The sequence below is a fragment of the Oncorhynchus keta genome, chromosome 20 (genome assembly GCF_023373465.1).
Source record: "Oncorhynchus keta strain PuntledgeMale-10-30-2019 chromosome 20, Oket_V2, whole genome shotgun sequence".
In the NCBI taxonomy this organism is placed as follows: domain Eukaryota; kingdom Metazoa; phylum Chordata; class Actinopteri; order Salmoniformes; family Salmonidae; genus Oncorhynchus; species Oncorhynchus keta.
The window spans coordinates 1899794-1916536 of NC_068440.1; the positions used below are offsets into that span (position 1 = coordinate 1899794).

The 16743-nt window shown below is 44.4% G+C and overlaps 1 protein-coding gene across 2 annotated transcripts in view; it reads left to right on the forward strand.

Moving 5' to 3' along the window:
- Positions 1-16743, forward strand: part of LOC118399138 (RNA-binding motif, single-stranded-interacting protein 3-like) — a 391803-nt gene that overhangs the window by 14656 nt on the left and 360404 nt on the right. The window lies entirely within an intron of this gene.

A 16743-nucleotide genomic window follows, 5' to 3' on the forward strand; every position in this document is an offset into this window, starting at 1 on the left:
ATGAGTGCAGACATATGATTCAACTGGTGATCCCCCCCACCCCTCCCTGGAACCGAGAAGTAGACGTTTCCCTTGGCCGCAGCTTTTGTTGAGCGATAGGTAACAGTTGTCGATGTGTGCAGAGGGTGCCTGGTTCGATGGAAGCAACACTGTTACGTACAGAAACACACGGCAATCACAGGAAATCGGAGAGAATATCTACCTGGTGCTCAGGTATCACTGATGCTGCATGAGTCACAGAAAGGGTTGTGTGGACAGAAAGGGCCCTACAGACTTACTTTTGTAAGTATTAGTTGAGGATCCCAAGTGACGGGGGACACAATCTCGTTGGCCGTCAGGTCCTCTGAATCAAGCTCCTGCACCCTCACGGACACAGTGTTGAGGCTTGACCAACTTGTCAAGATGTGGTAGTGGGGCAGCTCTGCACCGGCGTCACCAGCCACATCCTATCCGACTCGCGTGTCACCGAATGGGTGCCCTTCATGCTCACTGTGGCTTCCAGCCTTACCCATGGCGCCCCGCGGCACTACTACTTTTTTGGGGCAGCAGCGTAGCCTAGTGGTTAGAGCGTTGGACTAGTAACCGGAAGGTTGCGAGTTCAAACCCCCGAGCTGACAAGGTACAAATCTGTCGTTCTGCCCCTGAACAGGCAGTTAACCCACTGTTCCCAGGCCGCCATTGAAAATAAGAATGTGTTCTTAACTGACTTGCCTGGTTAAATAAAGGTAAAATTAAAAACTATCGTCCGACACGCCCTGTACCTTGCCAGAGTGGTTTTGATTGAGGTTCACGTTGTGCTTGTTCATGCTGTCAATGCGGCACTGTTCGTACACGAGGTCATTCCATGAAGTCCAGGTTCATCAGCTTGTGGTGCCCCTCCTGCAGATATTCTTCAGGTTCTCAGCGGCCGAGGCAGTTCTCAATGGTGTTCATACTTTGCCTCCAGTCCTTGCTGATGTCTGCCAGAAAATTCTGGATGCCCTTCAGAATGGATGCCCTTCAGAATGGATGGCCTTCAGAATGGATGCCCTTCAGAATGGATGGCCTTCAGAATGGATGCCCTTCAGAATGGATGCCCTTCAGAATGGATGGCCTTCAGAATGGATGCCCTTCAGAATGGATGGCCTTCAGAATGGATGCCCTTCAGAATGGATGGCCTTCAGAATGGATGCCCTTCAGAGAGCTGACTGAGGGCTGTAAGTACACTGCCTAACTGGGACTAGCAGCCTGGGGACAGACAACTAGAAATGGTTTAGATAGGACTTTACATAAATCAAAGTGCAGTACAGATTCACATAATGCAGCCAATGTAAAAGCGAAAATAAAAAAAGGTTCTACCTTCGGTACCTTGGGTGATAAATAACTCATGGGATTTATGTCAGTTGTGAGGCCTTAGCAGGTGAATTATTCCTTTCCTAATAATTACGCTAGCTATGGCTCCATACAGAAGACTTGACCTGCTTGCCTAGCTCTGGTTAAAATTGCTTGCAAAATAACTTTACCTGAAAGATTTATGTAGCTAGCATCAGACTACAAAGTTACAGTTACACTTACAGCAAAATCCTGATAATAATGACTTGGACAATAGTTTCCAAAAAAGCATACAAATATAATAAAAAGCTTACTACCTAGTCAGAGCAGAAAGAAATGTAAACTTTTAGTGGACATGCACACGAGGTGTCAGTTAATCTTCCAAAATCACACAGTACGACGTGTGGCAACTGTTTGACCTCCGACCGCAAGGCACTACAGAGGGTAGTGCGTACGGCCCAGTACATCACTGTGGCCAAACTTCCTGCCATCCAGGACTTCTATACCAGGCGGTGTTAGAGGAAGGTCCTACAAATTGCCAGACTCCAGCCACCATAGTCATAGATAGTCATAGACTGTTCTCTCTGCTACTACATGGCAAGCGGTACCGGAGTGCCAAGTCTAGGTCCAAGAGGCTTCTAACAGCTTCTACCCCCAAGCCATAAGACTCCTGAACACCTAATCAAATGGCTACCCAGACTATTTGCATTGCCCCCCCCCACACACATTTTACGCTGCTGCAACTCTCTGTTTATTATCTATGCGTAGTCACTTTAACTCTACCTACGTGTGAATATTACCTCAATTACCTCGACTAACCGGTGCCCCCGCACATTGACTCTGTACCGGTACCCCCTGTACATGTATATAGCCTTGCTATTGTTATTTTTCTAAAGGTATTTTTCTTAACTGCGTTGTTGGTTATGAGCTTGTAAGTAAGCATTGTGACAAATACAGTTTGATTTGATTCTGCCTCACCATTCAAAGGTATCACGTACCACATATGTGGCGGTAGGGCACCACATATCACCATATGAGTGGTGTGATTGGTGAGATGATTTCCACCTTTTAATGGGGCGATTGTAGTCTAAATCGGGTGCCCCAGCACCGAAGGAGACGAGACCAAAAATACATTCATAAAAACAAAATTATCCTGCGATACAGGCATTTGGAACATTGTGCTAAAACATACATTTGAATTAATCCAATTAATTCGATATATATCGCCTAGCCCTATGCCTGTTAAGTAGGCAGCCCACATGTGGCGGCTAGGGTCATCATTAAAACTTGCACCGTTACATTCCTTTTCTAATTCCGCTTTCCTCGCTCTCTTGGAGTTTAATGTGTGCACGTCCTGGCCAGCCTGCTTGTATTAAACCCCATTAGTTACACATTGCCCCAGCCGCAGGCTCTCAACACAACAACACACTGAGGCTGAACAGCAATAATAGTCTCCCCTTTTGTTTTACTCTTATCCCATACTAAATTGTGTAGGTTTTGTTTTTGTGTGTGTGTGTTTTTGTCTGTTGTGTTTGTGTGTGTGTGTGTGAGCACACGCGTGTAGCCGTGTACACATGATTGCTCTTTTAACCCAATGTTGTATGATAATCGCACACCACTTAAACGGCGTAAAAAAAACTACTTTTATGAGTAGACTGGTCATTCAAGTTGTAAGAAGAGCAAACCGCTCATATGGGACGATGACCTTAGTTCATATTGCAGCAACAGATGCTTCAGCTTGTGTTTAATAGTGACATCTCCCCTCAAATATTTCACTCTGGAAGGTCTGCTTCCATTCGGAAGGGCCACACAATGAATTAGAATCAAGCACTATTTGAATCAATATTTTCTGTTGTTTAGTTGATATTTGGCCCTCTATCTCAATAACATCTTGAGGAAGCGAAAAAGAGACAGATTGATTAAACATTTGCCCTGGTGCAAACTCTGCACCACTGATTTCCAAACAAATAGAAAACAGAAAGATGAAACCCAAATCTATTCAATCAAATCCGACAGCAATAAATTAAACACACAAATCGTCTTTTACTGGAAACATGTATGTCTCTAGATTCATGTTTAATGCATGTTTTTGCACTTGGGATTTCCCAAAACCGTCTTTCCTACGGGCCACATATTAAATACCTTCTAAGGATCATTAAGCAGCACCATTGGCACAGTAGGGAGCCCATGTTTCTAAACCCACTTAAGCCCTGCATGTGTGCAATGTACAGCCAACCCGGGGTCTGTCCAAAATCAAATCAAATCAAATGTATTTATATGGCCCTTCGTACATCAGCTGATATCTCAAAGTGCTGTACAGAAACCCAGCCTAAAACCCCAAACAGCAAGCAATGCAGGTGTAGAAGCACGGTACCCTATAAAATGGTACCCTATAGTGCACTACTTTTGACCAGTGTCCATAGGGCAAAAAAGACGTGTGGTATATAGGGAATAGGGAACAGCCAACCCAGGACACTGCTAACCCAGGACACTGCTAACACAGGACACAGCTAACCCAGGACACAGCCAACCCAGGACACAGCCAACCCAGGACACAGCTAACCCAGGACACAGCTAACCCAGGACACAGCTAACCCAGGACACAGCCAACCCAGGACACAGCTAACCCAGGACACAGCTAACCCAGGACACAGCTAACCCAGGACACAGCTAACCCAGGACACAGCTAACCCAGGACACAGCTAACCCAGTCCATCTGCATTAGATATTTAGCAAAACAAGAGGATGAACACTACCTCGCCTCACCTGGGCATAAGTAAGGTAACCCACAGGCTCTGTCATAGTAAGTGCAAACACCCCCCTCCCATTCCCCAGGAGTCTGTAATATATAATGACACCCTATTAGGCTGTGTGACCAGCTCCGAGGTGCAACAGTTTATGCCTATGCTCACTCATTACCACAAGAGAGAGATGGGGAGAGATGGGGACACACACACACACACACACACACACACACACACACACACACACACACACACACACACACACACACACACACACACACACACACACACACACACACACACACACACACACACACACAATATAGGCCTACTGTACCACCTTCCAAAGGCTAGTGAGGAAAAAAGAACCCATTTGCCATCAAAGGTCTCCAGCATTAGATGCTGTGTTAGATGCTGTGTTAGATGCTGTGTTTGATGCTGTGTTAGATGCTGTGTTAGATGCTGTGTTAGATGCTGTGTTTGATGCTGTGTTAGATGCTGTGTTTGATGCTGTGTTAGATGCTGTGTTAGATGCTGTGTTTGATGCTGTGTTTGATGCTGTGTTAGATGCTGTGTTTGTGAGTTCAAAAAGAGGATGATGATGTGCATTTCATTTTCAAAGTCATGAACGAAGGACCACTTGCCTTGCCTAGTCTCTGTACATTGTGTCCTGCAAAAGGTTAGGCAAAATGAAACAATATTTGAATATGTCGTTATCACACAATTTCGAAATGACTGTTCTGGTGTTCCTCCACATTTTTTACTGATGGTCTTAATTAGGCAAACTGCCATTCCACTACACTGTGTTTTACAGAGCTCTGCTGTACATCCACCAATTCGACTACTAAAGAGAGAGAGAGTGGTCAATAAGTTATTACTTCTGAAGCAATAATAGTTGTGCTTATTAAAAGAGTTTATTGTATGTGAAGGCATAGTAGATGTTCCATCTCATATCTGACAGTGAAGTGCAATGCCTCAGCACTGTCAACATGACAGATGTTACATGATGCTATGGCACAGGGAAAGCTATTAAACGTAGATCTATTGAACCTTATCCTAAAGTGTCAGTGGTTCCTCTGATTGTTCTACACAAGGGAGTTCACATCTTGATGTCTACTTATATCTCACAATGGAATTGTTCAATCCATAAAACCTTGCTTAATAATAGACTGTAGAATCATGCATGCAATTTAGCAGACACTCTTCTCCAAAGCAACTTATCAGTCAGTCACGCGTGCCTACATTTTACAAACGGGTGGCCCCGGGGAATCAAACCCACTATCCTGGCATTGCAAGCACCATGCTCTACCAACTGAGCTACAGAGGACCACTAATCACAGGTCAGTATCTCGGACTTTCCCATTGGACCTTTAACGTTGGCCGGGAGACTCCAGCAGAAGAGAGACAGAGAGAGAGAGAAGATCCCTGACTAATCCAGATTGCTCTCTATTCCAGGCCCTGCCTGCTCTCTTGATCCTCTCATTCATTTCACTGTTTTGGCACAATTTGACACGGGGGGTATTCTTGTTAGTACTTTTTGAGGTCGGGTAGTTTTCGGTTCGATTTCGGGTTCGATTTTCTTTTTTTCCCCACATTAAATGTGCTGTGCATTTTATGGGTTGAATGCTGTAAGAACACTGCATTAATCCATTTATACAAGTCCCATGATGGCAGTGACGGCCCATTACTGCTTATCACTTATTAACCATCCTTTATTCACATTACTTTACTTTAATAAAATATTTGTTTTATTTGATGACTTCATTATTTCATTCCAAGTCATCATCTCATCTCTATAGAACACGATTTTAGTAGTTCTTGAAGGTAAATAAGGCCTACTTTTTATGACTGCTCAATACCAACTATCAATCACTTAGATCATGTATTTTCAGGGTCGCAAAGCAGCTGCTTTCTATTCCTATCGATCAGGCCTTCTCTTCTCTCAGTCTGCTTGTCTGCCGGCCACAGACCTGACAAGTTTAAGCGGGCCCACAATGGATTATGGTCATTGTAGTTAATTACTACTTTTTCTGCTCAAAACTAGGTCGATTATTGACCTGTTGGAAACTACAACTCCCTATTACATCGCACAGTTCAGGCTTGATCTGATTTATATCTACAGGAACTCTACATCTTCTTCACAGAAAAAAAAACGGAACAAAATGGAATTCAAGTAATTGAACCGACATCAATTAGTTGTTTAAAATACGAAACTTAACTTCCATTTCGGTTAATCGCTCAGCACTAATTCTTGTATTCTTGGGAATCCTGACCTCCTCCAACATAACAGGCATATTCAACACCTACACTCACCAGACAAGTTAGAAATTGTGCTACGCCGCAAACACGTATCGTAAAAGTAATGATGTTTTTGTTTGGTTAGCTTTTGGAAACGCCATCTAGCGCATGCAACCGTCCTTGACGCCACACTTATACATTGCAATTTTCAATTTACCTGATATCGTCGGATGGTTAGTATTCGATGTCTGCGGATGCGTTGTCTTCTAGCCAAGATATGAAATGCGATCATAATTGACTGTAGCGCATATAAACACACACAACAGCTACCGGTGGTTCCATGATGACTGAAAACACAACCGTGGGATGAACGAGTGATGAATTTCTGGGCAAGTGCTATATAAATATATCAATTTAAAATGTATTCATTCTTCCCTCATCCTGCAAGTGTCAACTCATCATATGTCATGATACATAATCAGAAGTGTCCACTTAATCTGAGGGGAGATGGTGTGTTTTTTACGTTGCTCGCAATGCAGCCACAGCCTCTCTCCCAAAGTTCACGTCCCTCATCAAGATTTAGCCTATAGACGCCCATTTCTGTCACCGGCACCCTCCACCCCCTACAGTCCTGGCCCTCAGGTGTGTGTTGAGTAACATCCTTAATGACGGTGTAATCACTGTATTTAGAGGGCTGGAACAACATTTGAAGGGAGAGGGAGCAGCGAGAGAGATTTGGTTAGTGGCACATTGGAAAAGGACAGGTAAATCCCGTCAACTGTGGGCAAGGAAGGATTTATACTCTGCATGGGAAGTGGGAACCACTCCTCATGTTTTCAGATATTCAGACTTTTCTTACTCTTTTTTTGGATGATTAATTCAATGGCTCTTATATCCCTTTTAGAGGTGGCGCCTTAAAAGTGCCTCGGCTACGGCATGTTTATTTGTCTGAAAAGGATCCACTACAACTTTTTAAATGCCGCCACGAAACCTTCTCTGGAGATAGTTTCGAAGCGGGCATTTGACTTGTCTGTAAAAGAATGCCGCTTCTGAAGCGGTACTAACATCCATCGCTAGGAAACCAGACCTGTCAATCAAATGATCTTGAGCTGCCTGAGTGCAGCCTGCCTGCTGCCTGCACACAGAACACTTGCTCCCAAGAAAAGTACTTTGAAGTTTGTTAAATACAATGACTCAGGGGCAGAACTTTCACTGGGGACGGGCCCACGTTCTGAAATTGCATTTTTTTGTCCCCCCCAGTTTTATCATTGGAATGTGATACAAAATGAGGCAACGGTGTGCTTTAGGACCATGCAGACGCCTCCGAGGGGTCAGGTAGACTGTTTGGAATGTTTATCCGCCAAAAAATAAATATATTCAGTACCAGTCAAAAGTTTTGATACCTACTCATTCCAGGGTTTTTCTTATTTTTTTTTTTACAATTTTCTAGAATAATAGTGAAGACATCAAAACTATGAAATAACACATATGGAATCATGTATTATCATGTTTTTGGGCTCCCGAGTGGCGCAGTGGTCTAAGGCACTGTGTCTCAGTGTCTCTTCAGACACCCTGGTTTGAATCCAGGCTGTATCACAACCAGCCGGGAGACCCATAGGGCAGCGCACAATTGGCCCAGCATCTTGAACTTCTTCCATTTTCTAATAATTGCGCCAACAGTTGATGCCTTCTCACCAAGCTGCTTGCCTATTGTCCTGTGTCCCATCCCAGCCTTGTGCAGGTCTACAATTTATTCCTGATGTCCTTACACAGCTCTCTGGTCTTGGTCATTGTGGAGAGGTTGGAGTCTGTTTGATTGAGTGTGTGGACAGGTGTCTTTTATACAGGTAATGAGTTCAAACAGGTGCAGGTGCAGAAAGAAAACACTAACTACCATACCATAAAAACAGCAGAAAACCAACCCCACCAACCTTTTTTGCTGTCAGGGAAACAATACCGAACGTTCCATGCCGGAGCAGAATTCCACCGTCTGAAAAGGTACAGACGCTTCTGATGTGGCGCTTTTTAAAATTGTCTGCGCTATTGATCTGTTACTGCAGCGGCATCCGACAGTATGGATGAGAATGGTATTATACTAACAAGCTCTGTGCTTAGGATCTCTCATGGGATCTGGTGGATTACCTTCTAGTGTGTGAGATCATTATTATGCCATTATTCAGTAATGCACGAGTTATCTTCAGATAACAGGACACAAATGGTTTATTGAGTGGTAATGAGCAAGTGGCAGTTACAGTATGTGAAAGTTTATGCATTTTCAGAAATAGGGTGTAGTGCTCTGTAAACGCTACAAGAACGTAAATAGAGTTTTGTTGAGTATGCAGGGCCCGAAATGGATGTGATGCCCGGGGTTAGTAAATCACATTTACAATTGGCCTGGAAATATCCCTCCCTCTCTCTCTACTCCTCCCGCCCTCTTTCTCTCTCCCTCCTCTCCTCCCGGCCTCTCTCTATTTCTCTCTCTGCCTCTCCTCGTGTCCTCCTCTGTTAGCAGCCAAAATAAGCCTTCTCGTTCAACAGAGCTGCTGGCCCGAGGCCAAGTCATTCAAAGAAACCCACGTGGAAAGCACTGCCCAGTACCAGTAACCCCATAGAGCTCAGTACATCTCAGTCTAACCCTGCATCGCTAATCCCACCGTTATGCCACCGCGAGGTGATCCTCCCTCACTAAGGTCTTGAGTTACCGGATCCCTCTCGTGCAAGAAAGTTCACTCTGTTTTGCTCAGACTTGATTGTGAGTTTTAGGGATATTATTATAATTATGGTATTAGGCAAGAAAGTTTGATTTGCTTTGGACTTGATAAGTGTGAGTTTGAGGGGGAAATCAAATGACATTTTATTGGTTGCATACACATATTTAGCGCATATTTAGAAATTACAATTACACGTGTTTCCAAATTGGCCATTTTCCAAAATCTCTGGCCATTTTGACCCGCTGAAAACATTAGGTATATGTTTGTTACAAAAGACTGAAGAGTAACCTTTAAGTAAGGAGATGTTAGGAAGGCCATCGAGAGAGAAATCCCTATGGGAAGCGGGTCTTTAAGGATTCAGAGAAGCCCGTTTAGAACTCAGAGAAAAAAATCCAATGGGATTCACAATGACCCACTTAGAATGAAACGATATCTGAGAGTGGCATGAGGGAAGGTGACCCTCTGCAGCACTGATACAATGTCAGTGTAACTGAACTCACAGTGCAATAGAGACCGAGATAAACAGTGAGGAGTTTCAGGCCCCCTGTCCTGGTAGAGGACAGCTCAACTATGTGTAAAGTTCAGTATGCGTTGCTTCAGGTTGGAATTGTGGTAAAGAAAAAAATTCATACGATGTGTTTTGAAGGGAGACTTGCACAGAGGCAATAAATTGTAATGGACCGCAAACTCATCCCTAATAAAATTCTGGAATTAGACTAAAGATAGACATGCACTGTCTAGTATGCACAACCAGGCTTCCATCTGCAATCAATATCCCTTTATCCATGTTTTCACCATTGCATCATAATGCCATGGGGTGAATTCCAATATGTAACAGTGGCACTGGCCACCCTGTCCTATGCGTGTCGGCCCTACCTAGCCTGGCTCAGCCCCATCCCTGCTTCACTGTAATGCTGCAGCACGTGAGCGAGTCCCAAATGGCACCCTATTCCCTATATAGTGCACTGCTTTTGACCAGAGGCAAAAGAAGACTTTGACGTCCAGGATGCAGGTCGTGGGCAAAGTCTTCCCCCTTGTAGGAGGTTGGGCTCTGGTCAAAAGTAGTGGACCGTCTAGAGATTGGGAATAGGGTACCATTTGGGACGCAGCCGGTGAGTCTGCGATATAAGGGACACTCCTGTCACAGGCCAGAACAGCAGATATTATTCCTCCGTCTGTCATCCAGACAGTCAGTCAGTGAGAGAGGGTAACTGCAAGACTCAGCTCAGCAGGTAGGCCAAAGACAGTGGTCTAAATGGCCCGTAGGGTTCTGGTTAAAAATAGTGCACTATATATAGGTAATAGGTTGCCATTTTGACACACAGAGTGAAACGCCCCCTGTCCGTAAGCCAGCTAGTCAGTCAGCCGTGGGCGAGGTTGAGTGGCGTGCAGCAGGATGCTGAACTTACAGTCTGAGGGACGGAGCACAGACATGTTTGTAGCGTCTTACTCTGATGTAAGAGATCAAACGATTGGAAGGAAAGCAAATAAGAGAGAAGGAAACAGGGCTGAATTAAAGAGCACATGATTTATGTAGTACATGCTGTATGTGGTATCATGTGTAAGGGCGTTTGTATGTAGTGGCGCCCTACGTATGTATTGGGCAGAACCAACAGCAGCGACTCTCTGACCTTTCACTCTCTTCTTAACAGCCACCTGTAAAACCGTGGTAAATAATGGTGTGTGTGTGTCTTGGGATGTTTTAGGTTGTAGTGTGTGTGTGTGTGTCTGTGTGCAGTGAATTACTAAAAAATGATCCCCGTCAATTCACACACAATACACCATAATGACAAAGTGAAAACGGGTTTTTAGAGTTGTTTACAAATGTAAAAAAATTCAAAACAGAAAAATGCCTAATTTACAGAAGTATTCAGACCCTTTGCTATGAGACTCAAAATTTAATTCAGTTGCATCCTGTTTCCACTGATCATTCTTGAGATGTTTCTACAACCTGATTGGAGTCCACCTATAGTAAATTCAATTGAATGGAAATGATTTGAAAAGGCACACACCTGTCTATATACAGTTTTGATAATGACACAAATATTAATTTGTGTCTTCTGCCTCAGTTTGTATGATGGCAATTTGCATATACTCCAGAATGTTGTGAAGAGTGATCAGATGAATTGCATGCAAATGAACTGAATCCCCAAAAAACATTTCCACTGCATTTCAACCCTGCCAAAAAAGGACCAGATCAAATCAAATCAAATTTTATTTGTCACATACACATGGTTAGCAGATGTTAATGCGAGTGTAGCGAAATGCTTATGCTTCTAGTTCCGACAATGCAGTAATAACTAACAAGTAATCTAACTAACAATTCCAAAACTACTGTCTTATACACACAAGTGTAGGGGGATAAAGAATATGTACATAAAGATATATGAATGAGTGATGGTATAGAGCGGCATGGGCAAGATACAGTAGATGGTATCGAGTACAGTATATACATATGAGATGAGTATGTAAACAAAGTGGCATAGTTAAAGTGGCTAGTGATACATGTATTACATAAAGATGCAGTAGATGATATAGCGTACAGTATATACGTATACATATGAGATGAATAATGTAGTGTATGTAAACATTATATTAGGTAGCATTGTTTAAAGTGGCTAGTGATATATTTTACATCATTTCCCATCAATTCCCATTGTTAAAGTGGCTTGAGTTGAGTCAGTGTGTTGGCAGCAGCCACTCAATGTTAGTGGTGGCTGTTTAACAGTCTGATGGCCTTGAGATAGAAGCTGTTTTTCAGTCTCTCGGTCCCAGCTTTGATGCACCTGTACTGACCTTGCCTTCTGGATGATAGCGGGGTGAACAGGCAGTGGCTCGGGTGGTTGTTGTCCTTGATGATCTTTATGGCCTTCCTGTAACATCGGGTGGTGTAGGTGTCCTGGAGGGCAGGTAGTTTGCCCCCGGTGATGCGTTGTGCAGACCTCAATACCCTCTGGAGAGCCTTACGGTTGTGGGTGGAGTAGTTTCCGTACCAGGCGGTGATACAGCCCGCCAGGATGCTCTCGATTGTGCATCTGTAGAAGTTTGTGAGTGCTTTTGGTGACAAGCCAAATTTCTTCAGCCTCCTGAGGTTGAAGAGGCGCTGCTGCGCCTTCTTCACGATGCTGTCTGTGTGGGTGGACCAATTCAGTTTGTCTGTGATGTGTATGCCGAGGAACTTAAAACTTGCTGCCCTCTCCACTACTGTTCCATCGATGTGGATAGGGGGGTGTTCCCTCTGCTGTTTCCTGAAGTCCACAATCATCTCCTTAGTTTTGTTGACGTTGAGTGTGAGGTTATTTTCCTGACACCACACTCCGAGGGCCCTCACCTCCTCCCTGTAGGCCGTCTCAAGCCTACCACTGTTGTGTCGTCCGCAAACTTGTTGATTGAGTTGGAGGCGTGCGTGGCCACGCAGTCGTGGGTGAACAGGGAGTACAGGAGAGGGCGCAGAACGCACCCTTGTGGGGCCCCAGTGTTGAGGATCAGCGGGGTGGAGATGTTGTTGCCTTCCCTCACCACCTGGGGGCGGCCCGTCAGGAAGTCCAGTATCCAGTTGCACAGGGCGGGGTCGAGACCCAGGGTCTCGAGCTTGATGACGAGCTTGGAGGGTACTATGGTGTTAAATGCCGAGCTGTAGTCGATGAACAGCATTCTCACATAGGTATTCCTCTTGTCCAGATGGGTTAGGGCAGTGTGCAGTGTGGTTGAGATTGCATCGTCTGTGGACCTATTTGGGTGGTAAGCAAATTGGAGTGGGTCTAGGGTGTCAGGTAGGGTGGAGGTGATATGGTCCTTGACTAGTCTCTCAAAGCACTTCATGATGACGGAAGTGAGTGCTACGGGGCGGTAGTCGTTTAGCTCAGTTACCTTAGCTTTCTTGGGAACAGGAACAATGGTGCCCCTCTTGAAGCATGTGGGAACAGCAGACTGGGATAGGGATTGATTGAATATGTCCGTAAACACACCAGCCAGCTGGTCTGCGCATGCTCTGAGGGTGTGGCTGGGGATGTCGTCTGGGCCTGCAGCCTTGCGAGGGTTAACACGTTTAAATGTTTTACTCACCTCGGCTGCAGTGAAGGAGAGGCCGCATGTTTTGGTTGCAGGCCGTGTCAGTGGCACTGTATTGTCCTCAAAGCGGGCAAAAAAGTTATTTAGTCTGCCTGGGAGCAAGACATCCTGGTCCGTGACGGGGCTGGTTTTCTTTTTGTAATCCGTGATTGACTGTAGACCCTGCCACATACCTCTTGTGTCTAAGCCGTTGAATTGAGATTCTACTTTGTGTCTATACTGACGCTTAGCTTGATTGATAGCTACACTGTTTGTATTCGGTCATGTTTCCGGTCACCTTGCCCTGATTAAAAGCAGTGGTTCGCGCTTTCAGTTTCACGCGAATGCTGCCATCAATCCACGGTTTCTGGTTTGGAATGTTTTAATCGTTGCTATGGGAACGACATCTTCAACGCATGTTCTAATGAACTCGCACACCGAATCAGCGTATTCGTCAATGTTGTTGTCTGACGCAATACAAAACATATCCCAGTCCACGTGATGGAAGCAGTCTTGGAGTGTGGAATCAGATTGGTCGGACCAGCGTTGGACAGACCTCAGCATGGGAGCTTCTTGTTTTAGTTTCTGTCTGTAGGCAGGGATCAACAAAATGGAGTCGTGGTCAGCTTTTCCGAAAGGAGGGCGGGGCAGGGCCTTATATGCGTTGCGGAAGTTAGAGTAGCAATGATCCAAGGTTTTGCCAGCCCTGGTTGCGCAATCGATATGCTGATACAATTTAGGGAGTCTTGTTTTCAGATTAGCCTTGTTAAAATCCCCAGCCACAATGAATGCAGCCTCAGGATGTGTGGATTCCAGTTTGCAAAGAGTCAAATAAAGTTCGTTCAGGGCCATCGATGTGTCTGCTTGGGGGGGAATATATACGGCTGTGATTATAAACGAAGAGAATTCCCTTGGTAGATAATGCGGTCGACATTTTATTGTGAGGAATTCTAAATCAGGTGAACAGAAGGACTTGAGTTCCTGTATATTGTTGTGGCCACACCACGTATCGTTAGCCATAAGGCATACGCCCCCGCCCCTCTTCTTACCAGAAAGATGTTTGTTTCTGTCGGCGCGATGCAGAACGCAGGATCCGCTTCGCGAAAGTCATATTCTTGGTCGTACTGATGGTGAGTTGACGCTGCTCTTATATTCAGTAGTTCTTCTCGACTGTATGTAATGAAACCTAAGATGACCTGGGGTACTAATGTAAGAAATAACACGTACATTTAAAAAAAAAAATGCATAGTTCCATAGGAACGCGAAAGCGAGGCGGCCATCTCTGTCGGCGCCGGAAGTAGTTGACATCTTGTCAGTGATTCTCTCGTCTCGATTCTCTCGTTAACACAGGTGTGAGTGTTGATGAGGGCAAGGCTGGAGATCACTCTGTCATGCTGATTGAGTTTGAATAACAGACTGGAAGCTTCAAAAGGAGGGTGGTGCTTGGAGTCATTGTTCTTCCTCTGTCAACCATGGTTACCTAAAAGGAAACACGTGCCGTCATCATTGCTTTGCACAAAAAGGGCTTCACAGGCAAGGATATTGCTGCCAGTAAGATTGCACCTAAATCAACCATTTATCGGATCATCAAGAACTTCAAGGACAGAGGTCCAATTGTTGTGAAGAAAGGCTTCAGGGCGCCCAAGAAAGTCCAGCAAGCGCCAGGACCGTCTCCTAAAGTTGATTCAGTTGCGGGATCGGGGCACCTCCAGTACAGAGCTTGCTCAGGAGGCAGGTGTGAGTGCATCTGCACGCACAGTGAGGCGAAGACTTTTGGAGGATGGCCTGGTGTCAAGAAGGGCAGCAAAGAAGCCACTTCTCTCCAGGAAAAACCTCAGGAACAGACTGATATTCTGCAAAAGGTACAGGGATTGGACTGCTGAGGACCGGGGTAAAGTCATTTTCTCTGATGAATCCCCTTTCCGATTGTTTGGGGCATTCGGAAATATGCTTCTCCGGAGAAGACAAGGTGAGCGCAACCATCAGTCCTGTGTCATGCCAACAGTAAAGCATCCTGAGACCATTCATGTGTGGGGTTGCTTCTCAGCCAAGGGAGTGGGCTCACTCACAATTTTGCCTAAGAACACAGCCATGAATAAAGAATGGTACCAACACATCCTCCTGAAAGCAACTTCTCTCAACCATCCAGGAACAGTTTGGTGATGAACAATGCCTTTTCCAGCATGATGGAGCACCTTGCCATAAGGCAAAAGTGATAACTAAGTGGCTTGGGGAAGTCAATGGCCAGGAAACTCCCCAGACCTTAATCCCATTGAGAACTTGTGGTCAATCCTCAAGAGGCGGGTGGACAAACAAAAACCCACACATTCTGACAAACTGACAGCATGTCAGGGCAGATTGTGTTTTTTAAAAAGAAGGGTCAATTCTGCAAATATTGACTCTTTACATCAACTTAATGTAATTGTCAATAAAATCCTTTGACACATGAAATGCTTGTAATTATACTTCAATATTCCATAGTAACATCTGACACAAATATCGAAATACACTGAAGCAGCAAACTTTGTGGAAATTAATATTTGTGTTATTCTCAATACTTTTGGACATGGCTGTATAGCTTTTCACAATTTCTGACATTTAATCCTAGTAAAAATTCCCTGTCTTAAGTCAGTTAGGATCACCACTTTATTTTAAGAATGTGAAATGTCAGAATAATAGTAGAGAGAATGATTTATTTCAGCTTTTATTTCTTTCATCACATTCCCAGTGGGTCAGAAGTTGACATACACTCAATTCGTATTTGCTAGCATTGCCTTCAAATTGTTTAACTTTTTTCAAATGTTTCGGGTTGCCATCCACAAGCTTCCCCCAATAAGTTGGGTGAATTTTGGCCCATTCCTCCTGACAGAGCTGGTGTAACTGAGTCAGGTTTGTAGGCCTCCTATGTGCTCGCACACATTTTTTCAGTTCTGCCCACAAATTGTCTATAGGATTGAGGTCAGGGCTTTGTGATGGCCACTCTAATACCTTGACTTTGTTGTCCTTAAGCCATTTTTTCACAACTGTTGCTTCAATATATCCACATAATTTTCGTCCTCATGAAGCCATCTATTTTGTGAAGTGCACCAGTCCCTCCTGCAGAAATACACCAACCACAACATGATTGTGCCACCCCCATGCTTCATGGTTGGAATGGTCTTCTTCATCTTGTAAGCCTCCCCCTTTTTCTTCCAAGCATAACGATGGTCATTATGGCCAAACAGTTCTATTTTTGTTCCATCAGACTAAAGGACATTTCTCCAAAAAGTATAATCTTTGTCCCCATGTGCAGTTGCAAACCTTAGTCTGGCTTTTTTTTATGTCGGTTTTGGAGCAGTGGATTCTCCCTTGCTGAGCGGTCTTTCAGGTTATGTCGATATAGAACTCATTTTACTGTGGATATAGATACTTTTGTACCTGTTTCTTCAAGCATCTGTTGTTCTGGGATTGATTTGCACTTTTTGCACCAAAGTACGTTCATCTCTAGGAGACAGAACGCGTCTCCTTCCTGAGCAGTATGACAGCTGCGTGGTCCCATGGTGTTTATTCATGTGTACTATTGTTTTGTACAGATGAACGTGGTACCTTCAGGTGTTTGGAAATTGCTCCCAAGGATGAACCAGACTAGTGGAGGTCTACAGTTTTTTTCTGATGTCTTGGCTGATTTCTTTGGATTTTTCCATGATGTC